The following is a 19,081-nucleotide window of genomic DNA, read 5'->3' as shown; positions in this document are numbered from 1 at the left end:
TTTTGAAGGGAGTATTGATATTGACAGTCTACACTACTTAACTATGCCAGCACCCATTATTCCAAAATTCTTCGGGACTCCAAAGATCCACAAAGACCTCACCAATCCACCTTTTAGACCGATAGTGGATGGTAGAGGGTCTATCACATATGCATGTGCGAAATTTGTGGATGCTAAGTTAAAACCTATTGTTAGATCTGAGCCCCAAATATGCCATGATTCCGGGCATTTTCTTGAGAATATAAACAAGATAGTTTTGATGGCAGTTTGTTATTTGTCACAGTGGATGTTAAAGATCTGTACACAGTTATTCCCCAAAAACTTGGTGTAGAATGGGTTAGAGAATTTCTCCATCTCAGGGGACTTGACAAGCAAAGACATCAATGTCATAGAGATTTTGTTAGAGTTAGTTTTGAATAGCAACTTTTTATTTTTTGAGAACCAGTTTTTCTTGCAGAAAAGTGGGGTAGCCATGGGGGACCCCTGTGGCAGCAGTTTTGCGAATAGTGTGATGGCTTACTGGGAAAGGGTATTCTTGTTTAACAACTTAAAATTTAGAGAATATGTAACTTGGTATACACGTTACCAAGATGACATGTTCCTCATTTGGAAAGGTGAAGCAGTTTTAATTCAAGTATTTATGGATGAGATCATGAAGTTTACAAATTTTCTTGAATTCACCTGTCAAATAGGTTATGATGAGATGGATTATCTCGACATCCACCTTTCCAAAGATACCCTGAATAATAGATTTAGGACCACCATTTTCCATAAGCCCACCTATTCTAATGCATTCCTACATTTTTCAAGCTGCCACCCCTTGCATCAAAAGAAAGCAGTAGTCAAGGGGCAAGCAGTAAGGGCAGCAAGAATGGTTTCTAATTCTGATGATTTCATTAAGGAATGTGATTTGTTAAAATCTATGTTTAACAAAAGGGGTTACCCTCAGGCATTCACTGAACTCATTTTCAATGAAGTTATTAAGAAATATCCAGGCTACTTTTCCCCTTTGGTTTCGAAAGGTTATAATGTCCATTTTGATGAGCCACAATTGGAGATGGAGATTAATTCTTCCCAAGTTCCTACTGATAGGCAGGTCATTAGATTCTTGACAACCTTCTCTTTGGATTCTCATTTTATCAAGGAAATCATAATTAAAAACTGGGGGTTTATTTTAGATGACCATGCATTAAGAAGAACTTTTGGTCAAGTGCCCCAGTTTACTTATAGAAGAGGTTTAAACTTGAAAAATTTAATAGAGAATCTCAAAAAATAGTGAAGGTACACACAGGCATGTTTAAATGTGGTAGGTGACATCAATGTAACTATGTTTAAAGTTACAAGAAAGATAATTATTAGAGACAGAGAATATATACTGGATGCTAAATTCAATTGTGATTCTCAAGGGGTGGTCTACACAGCTGTCTGTGACCACTGTGAGGTTTTCTATATAGGGAAAACCAAAAGGAAAATTAAACAAAGAATCTATGAACATGTATATAGTATCAACAATTCTGTCATCACAAATGCCCTAGCTAAACATATTGTGGATTGCCCAACACATAGGTTTTGTTTGTAGTGTTAGAAAAAATAGAAAGAAATTTAAGAGGGGGTCCCTGGGAGCTGGAATTAGAAGAAGCTGAACTTACATGGCAAATTCGGACAGGTGCGCACACCCTACCGGGGTTAAATGAAGCCCTGTCCATAAGTGCCTGCTTAAAAAGAAGGATTTGGCTAGGTGAATAGTTTAGTGTTAGGAGAATAGGTGGACTTAAGGCATACACGATCCATCACATAGGTTTGTAGTCTGTTAATATTACCTGCTTAGTCCACAGTATTAACAATGTGTAGTATCTCATATGTGCCTAAATGTTGGTGATTTAAACTGTGTTGTAATGAGGTCTTTTAACGGGTATGGTTTGTATACATTGGCAAAGCCTTTGTTATTGTTCTAGTAGTTCTTCAAAAAATTCTTTTAAAGACCAAGCTGTTGGTCTCACATATCATAGTTTACTTCATACAAATATAGTATATTAGATCTGTGAGCGACTTAACATAGCCGTATCTCGACCATGTAAAGGATATCATTTTAAGGTGTTATTTATAGTACACAAATTCAGTATTGTCATTATTGTTATTTATATTTTTAAAAAAAATCTTTTAAAAAAAATTCTTTATTTTCTTTAATGATGGTGCTGTGAGGTTGCTTAAGCATCCTAGTGTGTTTTAAGTTGGAGTAACCCCCTGTAGCTTTAATTCTTAAATGCTTGTGCATGACATCAGGAGGGGTAACAAACTCTATTGGCAGTTTTTTGAATTGTTTTAAAAGGTGTTTTTTTCTAAGTATTTTACTGTTTGTAGTCTGAAGAAGCTGGAACACTTTTCCAGCGAAAGCGCTTACATTAAATCTTGTTTTGGTTTATCATATAATCTGTTGTGGTGGATTAAGTGGACTTTAAGTCATTCAGTTGCCATTTTACCCAGTTTGTTCTTTGCTGTTAGTACACTGCATTCTAGCAATTGTATGAATTAAAAAAATACTATGCTCATTCCTGTATTCGGTCACATGCATTCAGCGCATCGGGCAATGAGTACCCCTCAGCACTGACACACACTTACACCTAAGGCTAATTTAGAGTGTCCAATCCACCTACTGCATGTCTTTGGAATGTGAGAGGATACCAGAGCACCTGGAAGAAACCCACACAAATGCAGGGAGGACATGCAGACTCCACACAGAATGTACCCCAGCTGAGAATCGAACCTGAGACCGTCTTGCTGCGCAGTCCACTATGCTGATTACATTAATTTTAAAGGAAATCTGGACAATCTTTTGGAAATCAAAAAAATTATTTGGAAGCTAAGGCTTGGTGCTAATGCAAAACCAAGTCTTAATGACATGATTAATATTAATTGTGTGCCAAAGATGGGGCCATCAAAATTATGAATGCGTATAGCAATTTGATTTCTATTGAAATGTTACTTTTTCAGAAGTTTTATATGAGGTCAAAGTTCATAAATTTTCATTTCTGATTAAGTATTTTCATTAATAGGACAAAAACACTAAATGTTTAGCTTTGTAATCCTTGTGGAGTAGTTTTGTTAGAACATTTTTACACTCTGGCACTGGTTTGGTGGTTTGTTTTTGACTATACTAATAGTTGCCAAGCTTCTCTACTGTCTGGCAGTTAGCACAGAGGGTTAAGGTATAATTCCTTTGGTACAGGGCTCGATTCCCTTGATTCATCAGCTGCACAGCCACTACACTGCTCCACCTCCTCTCCCCCTAACTTCAACAACCAACTCAAATATGTTAGCACTAAACACTGCATATGGGGATAATTTAACTATCACAATAGCTGGGTCACCTCATGATTTCCATACAAAAACCTGTACTTCACCATATGAGCCAAGTTAAGACAGTCTTGGGAACATCTCTGCAAAATATCTGCCTAACATACCCCTACCGCTCAAGTGTACCTCATCTCAAGGAACATTCCCATTTGGAGCACAAAAGCTCATGCTCCCTGAAGTTCCACATTAAAGATTCCATCCCACATTCCATGTTAACCATTTGACTTGTATCAGTGTTCCACAGAACTGAATTATTCCCTTAATAGTCCTAGTATACAAATAAAATAACCCCATTGTAACCATCCTATGAGCGTGGTAGTGATCCCCCATCTTGGAGATGGAAGGACAATAATCAGGGTAAAATTAAGGCATTCCATACTTCTGCCAATACAGCAGATAACCAAGCATGCACTGGCATCTGTGTTAATGAGCAGGCTGTACCTAACAGCCCCCTTAACATTACCCAACTTATGAGCATTAGATGAAAAGTATGCACACAGTAGTGACCTTCCCAGCCACCGAAGACCACCATCTTCAACCTCTCATTCTCACAATAGACAAATACACACAGACTCCTCAACACATTATCAGCATGCTCCCAGTAACATCTACATTAATCCATCTATCCGATCTGAAGTCTCATAATTCAAGAACCCTCCCTAGCTTACAGAACAACCTAAATTATGAAATATCCACTTAATGTAAATAGCAATAAAGTGCCTCCCAGCCCTACCTTGGGGCCCAAAATAGGGCCATTTTTTGTTCTTAGAAACATAGAAACTTAAGAGACACCTGGTGTGGCATTAGCAAAATGGTCTGAAGGGTGAGAATTCTGAAACTGAAATGCCTGCCATCATTCCAACTTCAAGCCCTAGTGATTTGTCAGTAACTTGCCAAATAACCCCAATTTAATGAAGCCAGACCAAAGTGAAGCCAAATCTGGACACTCTGCACATACCCCACATCTTATGAATCAAATATCATGCAGCAAATTGCCAACTTCAGTGGAAGATAACATATAGTAGATGGCCGTCCATTTCCCTAACCCAGTCGTCCAAACTACCCATATTGGATACTCTGAGTACACTTCTTCCAAACAACCCCCAACTGTGCAAGCAGGAACACTTCCCTCCCTCCAGAGTCCATGCTCCTATGCACTCAATGTGTGAGTTCTAAACTGAAAGAGTCTGTCACACTCACAGGATTTTTTTTTTTAAACAGATATTCCTGGTAAACTGAAATCCATCACTGTAAACCAGAATGAGTCATTCATTCCTTATATATGACCTCCATAGATGAAGTTGTGAGTAAAAGTTGTTAATGTGATCCATGTTTTTCCCCAATTGCTCAGGGGAGATTGAAAACTGTGTGTGAAACTCGGATGCCAGCCTGTTATCCCTTGAAATTAATCCCCCATGATTTCCTAATTTAGGTGAAATGGACCAAAATTATGAGGCAGGAGTTAACAAAAAAAGTATACCTGCCCTTACAAATGCAAGCATCTAGGACTATATGTTCAAGAAAATGCACTATTTCCTTATTTCCAGCTGCAACACCTTACATTCAAAACAATATAATTTTTTGGAGTACTCCAGTCACTAACAAAACAAAGCCAATCTTAGTTGCACCCTTTAATTAAAATGCACACGCCCGTCCCCACTTTTGTTTTCCTAAGGAACATTAAAATACAATTTTAAATAAATGAAGATTGACAACCTACATCTAAATGTCTAGTTGAAGATGCCAGCAGCAGTACTCCTGCTTACCATTGAGCACACCGAATTGCCATTATTTATGAAGAAGCGACGTCGTAAGGAAAGCCGGAGCTATACCTAATGCTCTGCTGCCAAGTGCACATGCTTTTAGAGAACTAAAACACAGTTTTATTAAACAAAAGAAAACAATCTACAGATATTACATACAGGTAATTTGTGATGTGGGAGAAAACTGAAGCTCTTGATAAAATAGTTTTGACACAATGAGAATGATAGAAAAAGGCTTCCACACTTAATACCGGACACCCACGTGGAGAATTAAGTGATGTTAGACACCAATACTATCACACTTTTAGAAGCACTGACTCTAGCACCACATTCCAAACTGAATAACTGTTCAGGTACCATAGTTCAGAGCAGTAGCAATCCACCCATACATTTTCACAGCTGTTGAGAAGAAACTAAGGTTTTCAACATCCAAACACAGGCAGGCAGCCTCTCGGAGACAGCTACAAAAGTAATGAAGTCAATTTTCTGATCATCTCATGGCAAAGTTTACTATTTCCTCCAGAGCCCGTGCTAACCTCCATAAGATCTGAATTCCAAAATTCAAATGCATGTCACCACCCAGGTACCACAATCCTCTGATCATCCCAGAAATTTGCCAGAGAACCGCCAAGTTTCCATGAACAGCAGCTCAAGACTATGGGGCAAATTCTGCACATTCAGTGAAAGCCTGACAGTTCCAATTGTGAAAGAGCACACACATGCTGTGTCACATCTGAGCCCACCCCCAAAGTTGCTGACACCAAGAAACCAGACCTTTCAACATCTTAGAGCAAGAAAGCTATACAAAAACATGAATAAAGTGGGACAAATGTCCAAAGTAAACTTGGCAAATTTATAAGAACAGGTTTTGCAATAGCATCAATTTTCTGAGGGGGTGTGAGCTATAGAATGCAAATGTCTGTCAATTTCTAACTTCCGCATTAGTGAAGTACAATTAGCCAGAAAACCACTGTTTTATGAACTGGACCAACCTTATGAGACAAATGTGCCCGAGAGTCGGAAAACCTCCCCCTCCGCAGCTGATATGGATTCCTGCACATTTGCATTAATGGTTGTAACGGTCCCCCACCCCCTCTAAAGAAATGCACATCTGCATGACCCACTGAGCATGGAGAACTCCACAGTCTGCAAAAAACACAGTGCTAGCTGTAAGTCAACAATGAGTCAACAGTAGAATAAACAGCAAATGAACCCGGGCCACTAGCGGTGTCAGAAAGAGACTGTAATGCTATAACAGAACTTAATGAACCTTCAATACCGCCACACTGTGACCATAAACCAACAACGAAGATGAAATAGACCCTAAACCAAAAATGAAAATAAAACAACTAAGGTAAGCACTCAATGAAAACCAGATAGCAAGGGTAACAGAAAAATACCCAAAGGTGAAAACACCACATAAAGAGAATTCATCACTTCACAACAAAATAGACCACAAGTCAAGCCATAGATGAAGCACATTAAACCCCCAATGTATGAATAAAACATAATCTCCAGCAACGCCAACTACCCTCCCAATCTCTATCTTATCATAATCTCCAGCTCCCATGAATGAAAATACAGCAGAGAACCAGAAAAAAAATTCATATATGAATAAACCACCCACCCATTACTACCATGCCACTACTATTAACTCGTAGCTTACCTGTTCTCCAAAATACCTAAAGGTCATCTTGGACTAAGAACTTGCCTTAGCAAGTTCACGCCAAAATGTGACACCTTACCTAGTTACATTATCACAAAGCTTATTAAGCCCTCCCCCACACTCATCTCACTTCTTCCCAATCATCCTACTTTCCCATTTAACCCTTTCCTCCCCCCCATCTAGCTTCTTCCCTTAACCCTCCTAAAAATCTATTACTATTTCTATCTAAAACCCCATCTGACACTATCCCTTGACAAATTGGTCTGTTACCAAACCTCATTTATCCCACTTTACTCAGCCCTCAATAGACCAATCATTGAGTACTATTATCACTTTGATGTGTACCTTACCAGGCATATGCCACATATGGAACTTCCAGAGGTTCCTTACAAAAAGGATAACAGGCACAAACCACATGAAATACATAAACTTCTTTAAAGCCATATCTTTATACTCAGTCTCCTATAAACTACTGAGAGGTAATCTGCCTTGTTTATAAAGCATCATATAATCCAGTACTGAAGGATTTGCAGCAATATCAAAAAGTATAACAACAGTTCACTGGTCAATTATCATTATGTATTTGGAAGACTGCTGAAAACACCACTCGGATACAAGGTGTGCATTTACTGACAAATGTTTTGAATGGAACAAGAAGCCCTTATCTGCATGATTAGTATAAAATTAGGGATAATTTAAATGCTCAGTGTAACTTTGTAGAGCTACTGCCAAGCCTAGAATATGTAGAAAAGTAGTGTTTGTTATAAATACAAATAGGGTACAATACACACATACACACACACACACACACACACACACACACACACACACACACACACACACACACACACACACACACACATGGAGTAGTACATGGGGTAATGAAGTTCTTAATTGCACTCAGTGCTAATTATGCTGCTGCATAATATTGCTTATTTCATAATTATATGCTTTATTCGTCCTCATGTTATGTAATGCTGCTAATGTTACTTGAGCATTCTGCATGTTGTGTAAGTAATAAGGCAAATGGAGCTTTGTGTGTAATGCTGCCACATGTTACCCAAGTATTTTCTATGTTGTATGTGGACTACTGTTATAATTACTTTTGGAATTTTTCTCCCTGGTCCTCCACTGAAAAGGGACTTGTTTGCTCAGTCAGACTTTCCTGGAAAACAAATGGAATAAATAAATAAAATTATGCTAATGTGTAGCTAAAGAATATTCCATCACATATGGTGCGCTACTTTCTATAAAGGTGCAGAATAAAGGTCTCACAGATGTTAGTAACGTATCCTAGTGTATGTATATCATGATGAATATTCATTTATTAAAAGTCATACTCCAGATAAAATGGGAAGTACCGATGCTGACCCATACTGCACAGCACAAAACTGACATGAACAGGGCAAGATCCCGCAACATAAACAGGATTTTGGCAAGATCCTGCAACATAAACAGGATTTTATGGGGTAGTGGCTGGTGCTATCATGTCACAGACATCATGGTATGATAGGTGCATCTCACTCCCATCCTCTCTATAGCTTTTTGACAGAAAGGTTGCCAGGGCTGGGTATATGGTGTAGTTACAGCATTTAATGGTCACATGCTACCCTGTCAACATGTAAACAATTTGCATAAGCATTCCTGCTCATGAATTATTCACTTATCTCTTGTATAAATAAGTGGTTTTGCAGAGACAATACCAAGAACAATACTGCCCAGCATTCCAACAAGCAGGAACAATGCTACAGAACGCAGATGGCCTAGAATTGTCAGACATTAGTCACCCTCAGCTATACAATCAGGGTAACTTTACTGATTCAAACTCCTTTAGAGGAAATGATTATCATCATTTCTGATTTGTGTAGTTGAAGCTTTCCATATATCATAAGAGAAGCTTAGAGCAGGTAAACATACTCTAGATTTATGTTATTGTATTTCCTCTCTAATATGTTCTGCTGTAGCATTCCAAAAACAGACATTTCTGAATCAAAAATATCACACCAGCAATTCTGCAGTGACACCAGTAAGTTAACACATTTTATGAGTTCTGAAAAAGAAATTATGTAAGAATATATACTGCACATAATAATGCAAAATTATATCTAAGAATAGTTTATATCACGCAAACAGCATGCGCTACTTCGACAGGACTTACTGGTCAGAATTAAGTATTAGCCTATACTTATATATGTTTTATGTAAAAAAAACAGACTAAAAACAGATTGAGAACTTATTTATTTATGTATGTATGTATGTATGTATGTATTTATTTACTTAATTAATTATTTGCATTTCTTAACCAGGGTAATATAGTGACCTCCATGGCCCTATTTCAGATTCAGCCAAGGGACACTCTCTGGTTAAGTGACTCAAATAGTGAGGCAACAAAGACTGAAGGAATCATACCCTTGACCAATGGACCACAAGTAACTAGCACAGAAAAAAAATTTATTTCTCTTTATGCAACATAAGCTGCCACAAGGCAAAGTGATCCATTGAGTTTTAGAGTCAAGTTCACAGGTTAGTTACCAAATTTAAAACTAATCCTTAAACGCTTACAAAAAAGCTTGGATCCCATAATTCTAGCCTGGTAATTAAAGTAACCTATATGAGATTCCATGCATCTATTAAGGTCATACAAATTAGCAATATTATGAATGTGCTCAGGAAATGGATTCCATGTCTACAAAGTGCCAAGTTACAAAATAGTTCCCCTTGCTTATTTCATAAATACATAATTTCAAATACATATTAGCTAACTTATGGGCATAGCCAGAATTTTTGGAATTGTACATTGGTTCCAGAATGAGGCCCCCTCCCCATAAATGTATCCCATCAACTGAAGAAAAATTACTTAACAGAATAATCATAAATTGTGAAAAATATGCCAATTTATAAAATTTTAGCTCATCTAATCACACAAAAAGATAAAAAAAGAAAAAAATATATCTTTTAAAACATGCACACTGTGGTAATCATGTTAACTTCTTCAATAAAACAAGCTAACTTTCTGCTCTCTTGGTGATTTAATCAGTCAAAATTTAAAATACTCAACAGCTCTGTTTTATTTAGAGATTTAAAAACTGAATTATAGTTAGTACACAAAGGGAACAACTCAATGAATACACGTTAAGTGCTCTTAATCTGAGCTAATGTTCCTTGTTCTTAATATCCAGTATATATTTATAAACTTATGAACAATCTAGTGTTTTCAGATGTTTCTTAAGAAATCATATAAAACCAGTAGTTTATTCCAAATATGGACATACAAGTACAGGATAAACTGGAACCAAAACTACTACTGATCTGTCACAATCTTCATCTGTAGAACGCTAAAGCCTTTACACACATACTAGACACAAAGAACCAATCATAAACATGCATCCTCAGTAGTGCTCAAGTCACTTACAAATGTTAAAAATGTAATTGCCATAAAATGTAACTGACAGGAAGACAACAAACTCTTATGGACAACATGCCATGTATAAACACAGAGGATTATGATTGGGTCTCTGAACATATCCTTATTATGTGTTTGAGACATAGATGTCAAGAAATTCACCTTAACGGCATAGCTTGAGAGGTGAATCTTACCACCCATGCAGACCTCCCAACCATCCTGAATTACTTGGTTTTTACCGAGTTTTGGGGTCCCAGTAATGGGGTGCCACGATTCCTGAGTGGCACCCCTTCATTTCCGATTTTTCAATATAATTTTAGATTCCACGCTTTTCAGAACTGACGTCATCATGTACTCGATGATGTCAGCTCCGCCAGCCTGTCGGAATTAAGCTTGGATGTGCATATGATGCGCATCTTTTTGAATACTGGGAGCTCTGCCTTGAAGGAGTTGTGCCATGTCCGACGGGCTTTTGATAAACGCCATAACTGCAGAGTCAACGCAGGATTTGTTTGCTGGTATTTAATGGATTTTAGTGGTCTGGGTTGCAGACTGAAGGATTTTCTGTTTTGTTTGCCGCAGAGTGAAGGATTTTCTTGCTGACGAGCAGGGCTTCTGTTCGGATTCTAAAGGTACCTAATAGAGCGAAGGGTATGTGTGTGCAGTCTGGGCTGCAGAGTGAAGGATTATGTTTTGTTTGCTGATGAGCAGGTTTTGTTCGCTGCAGAGTGAAAGATTTTCTTGCTGACGAGCAGGACTTCTGTTCTGAGGAAGGGTGTGTGTGTGTGGTGTTTGTATGTATTTTATTCCACTGATCTAATTAGCAGAGTGCCACTGTATATACATCCTGCTTTTTCCATCTATGTTTGAACATTAATTATGAGAAGCAGCAGAAAATGATTCATTTTCCAAGGCAGCTCTAGGACAGAATCTTAACTGTCATTTTCTTTGTAAGGTTGATGCATTTACCTTCCTTTTATGTCAGCAAATCATATTAGAACTTATCATTTTGAGGCTTCATCTTCTAGCAGATGATACTGTGTAGGAATATCCTACTGGAGGCATGTAATTCTGCAGTAGTTTTCAGAACTAGTACTCTGCAGAAACCTGTCACCATCACGTCACAACTAAGTAGTAGCCTGTTTTTCCTCACTCATTTACATGATACCGTAACTTTGTAGTCCAATCATCAATTCTCAGCATGTTGAGCTCTTCAGGAAAGCTATTTTTAAACATTCCAGGGAATACTTTCATACCTACACTTGCCATTGTTAGAAGCATTTTTTTTTTTTTTTTTTTATGAAAATGCTCATGTAGGGAAAAAAAGAACAGAAGACCTACAGCAAGTTTGTGTAACTTGATAATGCCTGGTCACATTGTTACATCATACATGCTTTACCATAGCTATTAAAGTTTGAAATATTTTTGTTGTTGTGTCTTTTGGCTTTTCCCGATTAGGGGTCGCCACAGCAGAACTCCGGTCCACTAATGATTGGCAGTAGATTTTTACGTGCCGAGTTGCCAGCTCTGACGCACATCCTTCAATGAAGGTACACCCATTCACGCATGTCTCCACACAGAAGATGCTCTAGTTAAGAATCGAACAGGACAACGTCTTACTGTGAGGCGACAATGCTACTGCAGCACCACCAGGCAAAAAAATCTGCAAGGTCTCCAGCTTTGTCCCTCAAAGTCTGTGGTTTTCAGGATTTTTGTGGCAATCACTAAAGGACTGAATTCACTAAATAATGACAGGCATTTGAATTTCAGACTTCATATTCTTCAGAAAATAAATGGTAACACAAAACCTTTTATTCTAGCAATTTTCTAAGTGCATAAGATAAATTTGTCCCTATTTTGGGGCTGTATTCCCCCATTATTGGCTTTGTACAGGTTTTTTGTGCTAAGACGTTGAGAGCTATGGTGAGAAGTGAGAAATGAATTCTGTATTCCCCATAATCGGCTTTGTCCAGGTTTTTTTGTGCAAAGAGGTTGAGAACTATGGTGACAAGTGAGAACTGAATTCACTAAATGATAGCCATTTAAGTTTGTCTTCCTATCTTTCAGGAAACTACTGATTTGGTATAGTGGTTTGTTTTTCTGACTGTAGTGAGCAGGGTCCTAGGTTTGAGCCTTGGCAGTGAAATGCATCATGGTAACATAACATTTTATTTTAGTAACTTTACAAAATGTTTGTCGCCCCCACAGAAAAAAAAAAAACTGAAATTGAAAATAAGTGCAAGAAGCTGTGCAAGATGCCTACGGCCTACACTACTGTCATTCTATTTTATATATCTATATATATATATATATATATATATATTGTGTGTGTGTGGAAGTAGACTTTTATGATGGAATTGGAAATGTTGTGAATTGGGCAGTTTTGTCATTAATGGTTCATGCATTTCGTTTCATTGCCTACTGGAAAAATGTTCAAACAATAAATTTAAAATGCGTTCTAACAAGTGTGCTGTACAAGGAATATAATTTAATAAAGTCAGGAAGGTGTATCAAAGAACACATGTATGTTTCTTGTTTGGTGTGCAAGGGGCCAATGATTTGAAAACAGCCCAAGGTAATCTTTATCCACCACTGCCTGGCCATGCATTTTCTTTGGATGTGGTGTGGGTTTCAATGTTGTTTCAATTAATGCGAGTTTCAAGGGCAGAGAAGTTTTAATGCCAAGTCTATTTTCATTGTGAAACAGTATTGCTTTGTTTAGCAGATTTCTACTGGTGTTTGTACATTGTGCTACAAAATGTAAAAATAAAATCCAAATGATCATTGTAGAAGTAAAGCAGTATGCACACATTAGTGTTTATGGTAAATGGGGCAAAATAGACAGGTAATGGTACATTGGAATGGCTGCGGGGGGACTCTGGTGGTGCCATATTTTGGTTGTCTGTTCTTCAGTTTGCATTTGAAAGTTGGTATCCCACAATCACACTGGAGTGGGTGTGGTTACATAACTGTGTATGCAAATTTTATGTTAATCAGCGTACAGATTTATACCTATTTTTCATGGGCCTTGTCCAGATTTTTTATGTTTCTAGGTTGAGAGGTATGCATCCATGTCAAAAGCACAAGGGTTATGATCAGTGAGAGAAAATCACAATTATTTGGAAATGTACCTGTTTCATGTACCAATTACAGAAAAAAGTAATTGCTGCAAAACAGATGCCAGATAAAAACAAAGTTCCCGTTTGAAAGAACAAATGGCTTTAAAGGCTGTTAGGCACTTCATTCTGCCATCCTTTGTGTTTAGAAGTGCTGCTGAGTGAAGCTTTTAAAACTGCTTCATCTTCTGCCACTGTTTTTGTCAGCTGGCACTGTCTGCTTTCAATGCCTAGCACAAGACTCAGTCTTATTAGCACTTAGAGATGGTTAACAAAAGCTTGTTATGCACCATTCTGACATAAGTCCCCCTCACTCTACCCCAGTATAAGACACTCCTGACTGAAAGGACGTTACCCTGAAAAACTTTACTTGCTACAAGTCTTTGAAGTCCACCTGCAATTTGAATAAGGTAGCCCCCCTCAAACTACCCCAGTATAAGACACTCCTGACTGAAAGGACATTACCCTGAAAAACTTTACTTGCTACAAGTCTTTAAAGTCCAACCTGCAATTTGAATAAGGTTAATACCATAACATGTACTAGTACCTTAACACTCTACCTATGTACTGTTTCATGCTGCCCTGGATCTAAAGGCACCTCTAGGCTCCCTCCATATTGCGTAACCTAACTAGATTTTCCCCAAGGATCTTACCTCTTTAACCTACAAATCTACCCTGCACACAGTAATTTCATCCAGCTCCCCTGCACATAGCCCATAAAATATACCCTGCAGCTCTTAATTAATCTCTGCAAGGGGACAATCTATAGCTTAAAAATAGCCCATAAATTTGGTGTAAAACTAAACCAGTAAAATACAACCAAAAATACACATATGGAGTGAAATTAAACTAGTACAATACAGCCAAAAAGATACATTTGGTGTAAACAGAAACAAGTGAAAAGATACATTTGGCATACAAAGAAAAGAAACAAGTAAGCGCAGGGATATAATTGGAGTTAGTGTTAGTCCCGCTGTGCTTGCCCTCGCTGCGGTCAGGTTCACTCCGCTCCCTGCCCCCTATTTCCACCCGCCCCCACTAGTGCTACATTTCAACTAAACTTAGCCACTCTCCTCATGCTAACCACCAATCACTGAATCTGCCCCACCCCTGTACCCATTTCCTTCTCTTTCACTATTCCACATCCTGTAAAGCACAGTCTTCCATCTAACTACCTTACAATCACAAACAACACCTCTCATCATCCACCACACCCACCCCATCCCAAGCAGATCTCTCACTCATGACCAAACCATGCCCAAATTACCCAAACCCACATACATACACCTCTTACTATTGTGCCTAGGTGTATCCACCCTCCCACTGCTAACTTTTATCACCAACCACCAAAAACAACTTAATTTTATCCACATACCAGGAAAAACTACTTCCACTAACATTATTACAACACACCCTTTTACTCAACTAGTCCCACATCACTATCAAACCTTCTTTATTCACCACTATGCACACAGATTACAGCCATCACACTACCAGTCCCAAACAACTATAAAGAACTTTAAGACCCTAAATAAACTACTCAAACTCTATTTTTACCTCAGAATCCAACTCATTAGCTGCAGTGATATACACCCAAACCCAGGACACAAAATCTAGCAGCCCCAACCCTCAACCTGAATGATACCCTATTCCACCGAGACAAATCCACGCTCCTCATTTTAAATTTCAATGTCAGACGTATACTAAACAAAGTCCACGACCTTCTTGCACTACTCTCCTTTTATCAACCTGAGATAGTCATACTAACAGAGACTTGGCTTAAACCAGGCAACCACAAGAATGAAATCACTCCACCAGGTTACAATATAATTCATAGTGATAGAATAGGTAAAAAAGGGGGGGGGGTATTGCTATAGTGTATAAATCTCACCTCATCCTTGAGAAAGTAGACATAACAACTCCAGACCTCGATAAAGTTGAAATCACTCTAACAAAACTAAAACTTAATGATAGTAAACACATCAACATCATAGGATGCTACATCCCTCCAGGCAACAATATCCCCATTACAGAAAAACTCCTAGAATGGATATCTAACTCCCTCCCCCAGGAAAGCATAGTATTAGGAGAACTTAATACTGACTGGCAAAACTGTTCCAGTCATAACCCACTCTACCATATTAACCTACATGGCCTAACCCAACTCATCACTTCCCCCCCAAGAACAGACAAGAGAACCAAACACCAATCCACTCTAGATTGGATACTCGTATCCCACCCATCACTGATATCACTAGCAGGGTGTCTCCCAGACACCCTGAGTGACCACAAAGCCACATTCTTACTCAGATCAAAATCACCACAACTGACCCAAATATCTACGCACCTAATTAGAAACAAAAAACACTTTAACCACTCCAGCTTTATAAACGACCTAAAAATGTGCAACTGGACCCCCCTGAAAAACCTACCTATAGATGAAGATGTACTACATTTCAATATTACCTTCTTAAACACCCTTAACCATCATGCCCCCTCCAGAACAACAAGAATTAAAACTAAATATGCCCCCTGGTTAACCCCAGACAGAAAATCCCTCCTCAAAAAAGAAACAAGGCCTGGACCAACTACCTCAACAGTAAATCCCAATTAAACAAACAAATATACATTGAACTACGTAACAAAGCCAAAAAACTCACCAAAACAGACAAAACATCTTACAACCAAAAGTTACAGGATAAGCACAGGAACAACCCACAAAAATTTTGGGCAGCAATTAACTCTATTCTACAACCAGGTAAAACAACTACCCCAACCCCAAAAATGTATAACCAAGAAGACATCCCCACTCAATTTAATAAATAGTTTACAGAAACTATCCAGACCCTTGCAAACAACCAACCCTATGACAACATCCCCACCCCTGCAAATCCACCCCCACCCCCAACTAACAATTGCCCCAAGTTCAGCTTACAACCAAAACCAACCAAATCCATTGAAAAACTGCTCCGCAAGATCAAAACAATGTCTCTAGCCACAGATAAATTACCCGCTGAATACCTCCACTTGGCTGCAGAAGCCATATCATATCCTGTCTCCATCCTAATTAACAGATCCATCTCCGAGTGTATAGTACCCCAGCTATGGAAAATATCACATATCATCCCTCTATATAAAGGGGGAACCTCCCTGGAACTCAATAACTACCGCCCTATAGCCATACTACCCCCTTTATCTAAAATTTTAGAGAGGGTAATACACAAGCAACTAATGAAATATCTCCTAGAAAATAATCTAATAGCAACACAACGATATGGCTTTAGACCCTTCCATAGCACCACCACCGCACAGAACAGAATTCACCAACATTGTCAGTACTCACAGAAACAATGGACTCCTTGTATCTGCCACCTTCCTTGACTTGTCCAAAGCATTCCATATGGTTAACCACAATAAACTCCTTCTTTCACTACCAACTCTAAACCTTACCATCCCTGCCATCTCCTGGTTGAAAAACTATCTAGAGGGAAGGAAACAAGCTGTTATGTGGCAAAACCAACTCTCCCCTCCCTACCAGTCTCCCTAGGAGTATCCCAAGGCTCCATACTTGGGCCACTTCTTTTTACCCTCTTCACCAATCAGCTCCCAAACAGTATTCCTAAAGCCTCAACAGTGCAATATGCAGATGATACCACCATAATATGCACAGCCAAATTAAATTGACATCCTTCACTCCCTAACACAAGAATGCTTTTCCCTAGCAGAAACTTGGATTGCAAACCAAAGGCTCATTCTGAACCCAAGTAAAACAAAGCTAGTACTCTTTAGCTCCCACAGAGCCACACATCCCACTGATTCTTTCTTCATCTCCTCCTTTAACAAGACCACAATCACCCCCACAAATCATACCAAACTCTTAGGGGTTGAAATAGATAATCACCTTAGATTTGACCTACATATTTCTATCACTATAAAAAAAGTACATAAAAAACTTGGCCTATTGTATCGCAATAAAAATTCCTCATTGACCACTCCAAAACTACAATAGCGAGGACTCACCTACTATCCACCCTACTTCATGCCTCCCCCATGCTTACAAATCTCCGCAAATCTGACATAAACAAACTTGATAGTTGTTATAATAAGATAGCCAAATTCGCTACAACCTCTCCCACCAGAACGCATCACTGTGAATGCCTAAAAAAACTCAGTTGGCTAGAACTACCACTACTACTTCAACTCAATCAACTATCACTAGCCCACAAAATAATACATAACTCTGATAACACCCCAGCCCTACAAAATCTTTTGCAACCTTAATACAACCACCAGGCTCTTGAGGTCTAGCACACAAAACCTCCTCAAAGTAACCAAATATAACAATGACGCTGGTAAGTCTGCCTACAGCCACTGTATAGCAAAATCCTGGAACTCCCTTCCTGCCCACATAACTGACAGCAAATCCCCATCACAGTTCAAGAAACTTGTTAAAACTCACTTTTTGAATAACTGACTGTGCTCCTGTATCCCCCCAGCTAATGTCTCATTAGAACACTTCACCTAACTTAAGTAACTCTGCTAAGCCAACCAATCATAGTACTGTACCCACTTAGGACTATTAATCTACTGCTCATCCCATATCTCCAGGAGTTAGGGAAAACTACCCCAACAATGTTGAGCTTTCCATAAGCAAATAAAACCAGGAGAAGACATATTGTAAATCAATTTGTTATTCTTCTCAACTAGAACCAAGCGAAGACATATAGTAAATCAATTTTTTATCCTTTTCAACTATAGCGAGCATCATCTGCTCTCTCGGAGCCTTATTCTACGTCTCTCTGCTTTTACTCTGAAAGTAAATCTATCACAGGAATCCTAAACTTAGGAATATCTTCTAAAATGTAATATGTTGTAGAGAATGAATGTATCCTATCTGTTAGTTAATATGTATGTCAAAATCTCTTCTATGAAAATTGTATGTCAAAAGTCTGTCCTTAAAACTATGTTTTGTAAAAATTGTTCTCTTAGAGCTTTTCTTCCCGGGCCTCCACTGAAAATGGACTTGTAATCCAGTTGGACTCTCCCAGTCAACAAATGTAAAATAAATAAAATAAATAAATTATATTTTTCCTGTTTTTATAGCATAACCACAATGTTCCATGCACTACACATGTATTCCCATCATTTAAAGTAACAATCCTTTAACAACTGTCTCAGTAATTGGTATAAATCTAGGGATGGCCAAAGTGGTTCAACATGATAGATGATGATCAACAGTCTGCCTGCTTTCACAAGGATGGCCTGGACCTCTCACATCAGGGAATCTGCATTTTGGTTAAGACATTTTCTAACCCCATGCTGCCTTTTATAGAAAGGCCAATCTCCTAGAATTCTCAGATAACCTAATGACATTTAAAAGCCCCAATCAGGATCCTCAATAAAAGCAGCTTTTTATACCACTGACTTTTCTCTTACCTGAATAATGGCACTGAAGTATCCATCTCCATCTATCATAAATATGATGATAAATGTAAGAATAAGCCCCTATGGTGGAATTCCAGGATCAACAAATTGTACAATAAATAACGAACATTTTCATACTAAGGAATAAGTTCAAATTCCCCATTATAAAAGTGGACTTTAACTGGTCTGTAAAGAGCTCTGGCATAAGGTCAAAAATTACAAAGCTAAAAATGAACAGAATATCATCACCTCTTTCAAACAAAACCTGTAACCATTTAGGATAAGCTAGATTAAGTCCCAAAACACAGAGACAGCATGGCTGAAAAAAACAGACTTATAAGTCTTTGTTCCCTCA

This window comes from Protopterus annectens, chromosome 7.part0 (genome assembly GCF_019279795.1).
Source record: "Protopterus annectens isolate FY-2018-M chromosome 7.part0, PAN1.0, whole genome shotgun sequence".
Lineage (NCBI taxonomy): Eukaryota > Metazoa > Chordata > Ceratodontiformes > Protopteridae > Protopterus > Protopterus annectens.
The sequence above is the reverse complement of the archived record's forward strand: the minus strand, read 5'-3'. Positions refer to the sequence as shown.